The sequence below is a fragment of the Pezoporus flaviventris genome, unplaced genomic scaffold (assembly GCF_033815535.1).
Source record: "Pezoporus flaviventris isolate CSIRO_AGI_PZ_B2104156 unplaced genomic scaffold, CSIRO_AGI_Pfla_v1 ptg000066l, whole genome shotgun sequence".
NCBI lineage: Eukaryota > Metazoa > Chordata > Aves > Psittaciformes > Psittacidae > Pezoporus > Pezoporus flaviventris.
The window spans coordinates 22,914,190-22,922,083 of record NW_026892614.1 but is presented as its reverse complement, the minus strand read 5'-3'; the positions used below and the strand labels follow the sequence as shown (position 1 = coordinate 22,922,083).

Genomic DNA, 7,894 nt, shown 5'->3' with positions numbered 1-7,894 from the left:
ACTCAAATAAAAAAAAAAAACATAATAAATCAGTTTGTGAATGTTATTCCCAGCTGCTGTACTAGTGCTGTTAGACAAGTCTGAGTCTGTGAGTAGGCCCAGATGCATGCAGGGCTGGCATAGGGAGAGATTTAGCTTTGTCTTCTTAATAAGCAAGGACAGAAGGATGGATCCCTTCTGTGCTGACTGTACTGATCTGGTGAAGGACTCTATTGCCTTGTCCTAGGACAGTTAAAAAGATGCTCAGTACTTTGCTACTTCATGCATTTCTGACTAAGTTTTCCCCAGCTCCTTCTCCAGTAGCCATGACTGCCCCAAGCTTATTCTCCTTAAGTTATGTGGCATGATTTTAATATACCTGGCAGTTGTATATAATGTTATATTCTACCCATGACAGCAAGGTATTTACATATTTGTATATCTTCTAAATAAACGTAGTCCCATACTTGGCTGAACTTTCATCTGAGGTCACACGAAGCTGTAGCAAAATGATAAACTAAAATTCACAAAGTTTCTCTATCATTAGGCTGTCTACCTGATCATATTTCCTGATTCTTACCAGTACAAGCTGCAAGGAGTGAAGTAGTATATGGTGCGATTGAGCGCACTCTCAGCAAGTCTGTCGGCAACGCCCAGCTCTGTGGTGCAGTTGACATGCTTGGAGGGGATGGCATCCAGAGGGCCCTGGACAGGGTTGGGAAGTGGGCCAGTGCAAACCTCATGAAGTTCAACCAAGCCAAGTGCAAGGTCCTACACCTGGGTCAGGGCAATCCCAGGAACAGCTACAGATTGGGCAGAGAATGGAGTGAGAACAGCCCTGAGGAGAACCTGAGGCTGTTGGTTGACCCAGCAGTGTGTACTTGCAGCCCAGAAAACCGGCTACGTCCTGGGCTGCATCAAAAGGAGCATGACCAGCAAGTCAAAGGAGGTGATCCTGCCCCTCTACTCCTGAGACCCCTCCCACAGTACTGCGTTCAGCTCTGAAGCCCACAGTGCAAGAGAGGTGGACCTGCTTGAGAGAGTCCAGACAATGGCCACAAAGATCCTCAGAGGGCTGGAGCATCTCTCCTGTGAAGACAGGCTGAGGGCGTTAAGCTTGTTCAGCCTGCAGAAGAGAAAGTTCAGGGGAGACCTTAGAGGAGCCTTCCAGTACCTAAAGGGGCCCACAACAAATCTGGAGAGGGACTTTTTACAAGGGCGTGCAGTGACTGAATAAAGGAGAATGGCTTTAAGCTGAAAGAGGGTAGATTTAGATAAGATACTAGGAAAAAATTCTTCCCTGTGAAAGTGGTGAGACACTGGCACAGGTTACCCAGAGAAGCTGTGGCTGCCCCATCTCTGGCAATGTTCAAAGCCAGGTTGGATGCGGCTTTGAGCAACCTGGTCTCGTGGAAGGTGCCCCTGCCCATGGCGGGCGATTGGAACTAGGTGATCTTTAAGGTCTGTTCCAACCCAGCCTGTTCTATGAAAATGTCGTTTAATTATCCTGTAAGGTAGATCTTGTTCAGGTTGGGTTTTTTAATCTGTTCCTAGTTTACAGGTCTGCAGATTGGTATCTCCAGGATGTTACTACTCACAAGAGGATGAGGGGACATTTTTCCCCAGCAACTTCTCTTTCTAAACACCTTTTCAGGAATCTCTACACAACTGCTATTTTATCAGCCCTTTCAAAATCAGGTTAGTGCACAGTGTATTGCTTCAGCAACATAACCTAGGAAGTTTGTTAAAAGCACCTGAAGCCGTGATCACTAAATTCAGGCTAGAAGTGCAACCACATTTGCCATAGCTTCCTGTCCTATCTTCACCTGAAAACAGCATTTCTGAATGTGATACTAGACTGTTGAATACATCAAACACATGCATGATGGGGAAGAGAATAAAGTCAGGTAGAGCTAGGAAAAACACCTGACTACAAACCCGTCCTTTTGCTGTATGTTACATTACCAGTGGCATGGGAACCTCTTAAGAAGCATCAGTTTCTCTTAGAAGTAGGCTTTCTCCTCAGAACCAGAACAGGTCACCCCCCAGAGATGTTGGTTCTGGAACAGGTCTCCCACCAATCCCCCACACTGCTGAGGTCGGAACCATCAGACCCACTCACAGAAGTGAACTGGTCAGCAGAACAGCCTGGTGACAGGGTCTTGGAGTATGGTTTAGAACAGCTCCTCAGTAATGATCTGACTGACCCAGGGCTATTGTAGAAACGTATATTACATCCTTTATGCAGCAGAAAACCTTACCAAGCATCACCTAATTCCAGTAACAATTAGGTTACATTTTAATTGTAACTTTCCTAGCAAACATTTTTCACTCCTTTAGACAAATAGGGGGGTTCCCCCCCCCCCATTTGAGTGTAACACGTAAGAACATCAACTTCCTATCCATCTCACACTTAATGTTTCAGTATTTCAGTTAAAATGCTAAAATGTAAATTTACAGGCCAACTGCATCCATCAGGAAAAGTGGTTTTAACAAAGTCATTTGAGGACTCCTAGACGCTCTTCAGAAGCATGAAGTGGCGGTGTGATTACCTCAAATGTTCTGTCTTGGGACTGTATTTAAGAGTTACCAGCCAAAAACCTCAAAACCAGAGAAACACGGTTACTTTTGAAGCCTTAGGTCTGTTTACATTGGCACATAAACTGTAGCCATAAAACCATGCTCTGTTCCTCCCATCAAGTCCCCAGTGCCATTTACAGTGTCCAGTGGCTATTAAGAGTTCTGCAGCTTCAGTTAAGCCTTAACTGTGCATTAGAACTCTCTATCCATCTTTTTCACAATGTATCCATGGGCACCTGCATCAAAGTATGAGGGGTTTGTTTCAGCAACAACTGTACAGTCTTACAAAGTGAGTGTTCTCACTGGAGATCCCATGGGGACCCTGTGCAAGTGTACTGTGGCTTGACCGGGAGTAGGTTTTATGGCAGAGGCAAGATGAGACTCCAGTTCCAGAGCAACACAGCCTTAGCTGCTGAACACACACACCTGTCATTTGCCTCGTCCACCATGTGCCTTCACTGTGTAACTGAAAAGAACCATCTCTGTCACTACACAGTTTGCACAGTTCAAGTCTTCAAAATGTGCCTGTTCTAAGCAATAAGGGTCACCTGGGGAAAGAAACAAAATGCCACAGCAATAAATACAGAACATAGAAGGAAAACCAGGAACCCTCGTATATCCAGAACTCCAAAATTTTAACCTTTTTAACAACATGAGGACTGACTGGTAAAATTCTGTTTGCATAGGACTCCGTCAGACCATCCTTTATGAGGATCCCAACTGTGCAGACTGCTTCTACCTGTGTTTTTTTCCATTAGATGAGGTAAAGGACAGCTTAGAGATGATTTTTGGTAGATCTGTTAGGAAGTGCTCATGAGACTGGGTCCTTGTAAAACAGCAGAATGCTCAGAGCTGGGACTGCTGACTTCCACTCCCACTTTGTGGGGCAACAGCTCTCCTGGCTGCAGAGCCTGTCCCTGCTCAGCACATCAGTTCTGCTGGCTGGATGAGCAACGGCATATACGTGACACCTCCCTAGAGCTCTCTGCAAACAACACGTGTTCAATTCAGCCAGCACACACCAACTGCAAGTGCTGGCCTGAAACAAAACACAGGAACATTAAAACATGTAAGGGTCTGTCCTTCCCTGTCCTACCTCAGTCCTAGGAACTTAACAAGCTTCAGCTCAGTTTCGAAAGGAGGGGAAAAGCCAGACTGCGTGTGCCCATCTACATGAGTTTACTTACTGATACAGGAGTGCACCAGACATTAAGACCAGACACAGATGGATGTCCTTGGTCCTGGTAACAGTTGCAGTGAACCTTCCCCAGTTTATGGGCTCTTCATGTGCAGACCAATTTAGAAACTGCATTGAGTCTGTCAGCTTACTTCTCTCAGTCACTCTCCCTGGACCATCAAGATTCTGTCCAAGGAAAGCCTACAAGGGTGGAAACTACCGATCTGTGATGTACTCACCTTCCTTAACGGGATGGCATTTAACATCTGCCAAGAGTCTCATTATCATAGAATCATATAATGATTAGTGTTTGAAAGGACCTTGAGAACATCTAGTTCCACCCCCCCTGCTGTGTGTACAGACTGGTTTATGATACTAGTGAGGCAACTACCAAAAAGAAATGCAGAATCTGAGCTAGCCACATACAGTAAGTGATACACATGGGGGTTAAAAAACAAAACCACAGCCCAAAGCATTTGTTGTCTGGGGGGAATAAAGCGTAACTGTCTGTCTTAGGTATCCAGAAGGGGGAAAGTGTCTGGAAATGTCTACAGCTGCAGCTGATAAAAGGATTTCTAAGGGACTGTAATTCTTTACAGTCAGCAGGAAAGCAAAGATCTGTCAGCCTTAGAGAATGATTTTGCCACAGCTAAACAGTGTATGAGGTAGCCCGTTTCTCCTGATCCCCTATGTGCCCGTCAATGACATACTTCTGGACACCACCCGTGTTCTCTGCACCACACAGGTGGCTGGATCTCAGAAAACCAAGCAATTCCAGCAGTGCAGGGTGCTCCTCAGTGCACACAGCAGGAGTCAGGCAGACCCAGTCACACCGGGGAACAGGACAAAAAGTCTCCTCTCCTCGCACACTCGGCATGACAGCCACCCCATTCCTGGTTCTTTAACCAGACTTTATTAAACAAACTGGAAACACGGACAAGCATGTCTTCTCCTTCACTCTATTTTAGCTGCTGAAAGCACTGCAGCTATGGCTGGTATCACTGTTTCTCCATTAGTGCTCATTCATTTGCCTGTTTGTGTCAGTCTTCAAGCTCCATCCATGCAAGAAACACATTTGCCAAACTGGTGAAATATGACTATTAAATGATGGTAACCAATTCTATTGCCCCCCAAATACTTAACACTTTCCTAAGTCTGATTCAATGCTGACAAACTCTCTATTTAGTTATAACTGTTTATTAAGTATCTCATGAGCTCAAAGTGACCATTTAGATATTACTCAGCAATGCAAACATAGTATCAACTAATATTTCACTTCCACCTTCCTCCTCTAAAGAATACCTCACTTGCATGGGCTTTAAAAACGCACTCATAACAGTTGCAGTTTGAATCCCTTTCTCCAAGGAAAACAAAACACGCAACAATATACATTGCTGTAATTTTATAGTCATGCTCCACTAAAAATGCCACTCCAGACAAGAATGCAGTTTGACTTTTTCCATTTAAAAGTGGGCAGGGCCCATGGCTAATGTGGGACTTAGGCAAAGCCAGAAAGCAGAGGGCTAATCTACACTGCAGAAACTGTCTCACTTTGGCCATACTAACAATTCCTGACAGAGATGAGGCTCCTAACCAGAAAAAACAACTCTGTGCATGCTACTAAACCATCTCCTCGGATTACATACGCTGCACTAACACAAGGACAAATTGTTATTGTTAGCGTTATTTGTTCCTCTGGTGTAAATTGCCGCTAACCGCTAGCTGTTGATAAAGCTTTGTTTGCTGGCAATTCCCAGTTAACATACTGCTACCAGAAACATTGTTTAGTCTACAGAATGGCAAGGACCTTTTTCTTCATTTTTTCACCTCATACACCCTACACAAACACGGTTCACACACCATGGCTCTCCTGCACCTCCAGGACAGCCAGGCCTAATCGAAACAAGAATGTGAAAGCTCAGTTCCATTCAGGGCTGACCACTATCACAAGTGTACCCCAACAGCCTCCCCACGGCAGGGAGGCCAAGGTGAGGAAAGCAGAGCCCTTCCACAACAGCTGCTGTACCCTCACATCTGCAGTTTTCCTTGGGTCACTTTTACGTGCTGCCAGTGCAGTGTGAAACACAAGCAAGATTCAGACTGTGGGTGTGAGAAACCCTAACAGGGAGGGAGGACATAGCCCTGGATGGAAAGGCTGGAGACTACCAGAGGTACAACAGTAACTGCTCTAGGGAGCAGCTACTGCAGCTGTTGCACTTCACCAACATAAATCAGAGGTGGAAGTGTTAGACATGGCAGCTGAGCTAACAAAGCAGATTTACAGCATTGACACAAACTCATGTTCTATGACAGTTGCACCGAGGTGGAAGCAGTTCCTACTCATTGCCTCGCACATTCAATTCCCAGATCCCCACAGCTCCGGCAGAGGCAGCAACGGTCCCGTGGGAGCGGGTCAGCGATGACGCAAAGAGCTCTTCAGCACAGGGAGACTCTGCTCTTTTCTTTGAAAATGTGAGGAATTTGAAAACTCACTGAAATCTCAGCATTTTGAGCCTAATTATCATCACTAGAGCTGTTAAGGTTTTGACTATAATGATACAAGTATCTGCTGTACCAGTCCAGACTTCAACTGAACTCTACCATTAAAAGACATGCTCACAGGACTTGAGCCTGGCTCAAGTCCCTTCCACTGCTCAAGTGAATTTTTACTCAGATTAGCAGACACTTTCATCATCCTATTAACACTTAAATCATCAGCAGTGTGCTCATTTACAATGCAAAACATGATCTTCCCAGACAAAACTCTGCCTTTAATCTGGGTACACGCAGACCAAAGCAGAACCGAAAACTAAAGGACTGATCCTATCATCAACAACAGCACAACTGGGAATGCTCTCAGGTACGTAGTACTATCTGAATCAGCCTGCAGTCCTTTCAAGAAGTCATAAAGGTAGGAAGGAAATCCTACACTAGTACTTGGGGGAAAAAATGAGCATATAAAAACTAAAAGCACAATAATACCACTTAATAAGACAAGAATAAACTTTGAATGCAATTTCAGTTGCAGGGATTGTAACTGTTTAAAATATACCTCAAAAGACAAAATAGAAGCAAAATTCTAGATTCAGGTCTTGAGCTGAGTGTCCAAAAGGAGTTTATCAACACTGATGACATCTCTCAGCTGCAGGCCAGTACTGAGGGTGTGAAGTTCAGAAGCATTAAACTCAACACAGCAATCTTCCTACAGCTTCCAGCAGGCCTTGTTTCAGAACGGATACTTCTAAATTAAGAAATGCATTAAAGTACTGTGGTCCAAATGAAGTTGCTTTAAAGCTGAATTATGAGCTATTAATTAAAAAAACATAACTAAGTTGACTTTCCTCCAGTTTCAGAGGCAGCACAGAGGAGAATACCGCACAAATGCCAACACAGAAGTACTTGAGTGCAGTACAGAAGAGAAAAAACAGACCACAAAGCCTAGCAGGTACCTGCCAGAAACACACTGGTTTTCCTAAGCATCCCACTCAATTTAATTAAAAATTATATCGCTTTCACCATCTTCCACAAGAATGAGACAAATCATCTGCTACTGACTTGAGTTCAAGTGTCCATCTACTCTCTTTACTTTGCATTTAATCTGCAGGGCTGAAAAGCAAGGGACATGTAAGGTTTGCCAAGCAGGCTGGTTAAATACACTCCATCAGTTTTGGCCATGGGCTCAAACAGCAGGAGAGCTGCTAAGAACGCAGCCCTTGTAGGTTAGCACACCTATCACAGGTACTCAAGGCAGATTCTACAATCGCAGGTCTGTCCAAATGCTTCATTCAAAGTACTGCAACAGCCACAAATGACCAGCTCTCAGCTCCACCAGAGTTAAAGTTGTTGGGTCTTGGGGTTGGTGGTTTATTTAGGACCCAAGTAGTTAGTTTTCAAGGGCAGCTTAACTTGGATAAATAAATTAACATTCATGGGATATATAACCCAAACAGACTCAAGCTGTGTCTATCCAACCTTCCATTAACGTCAGTCGGAGACGGCAGTCAGACTCACATAAACTGGTCTAGTCCTTGATCAATTTAAATCCCGTACAAATAATACTTAGCCTGGGATGGCTGCAACCCTCTGTTGATCTACAAACCAGACAAGAAACCAGACTCATCCTCCTCCTGACAGCACACTTGCTGTCAAGGCCCTAAG

At 44.5% G+C, this 7,894-nt stretch overlaps 1 long non-coding RNA gene across 4 annotated transcripts in view; it reads right to left on the bottom strand.

The window, feature by feature from the left end:
- Window positions 1–5,671, bottom strand: part of LOC133278595 (uncharacterized) — a 398,225-nt gene extending 392,554 nt beyond the window's left edge. For 3 of the 4 annotated variants that reach the window (XR_009746601.1, XR_009746602.1, XR_009746600.1), the window contains exons 1-2: window positions 2,986–5,671; window positions 2,102–2,192 (exon numbers count right to left, since the gene is read on the bottom strand). This is a non-coding gene — a long non-coding RNA (uncharacterized LOC133278595). Of the gene's footprint in view, window positions 1–111; window positions 783–2,101; window positions 2,193–2,985 lie in introns of those variants that run through there. The other variant, XR_009746599.1, reaches the window with a different exon arrangement.
- Window positions 5,672–7,894: the final 2,223 nt, after the last annotated feature.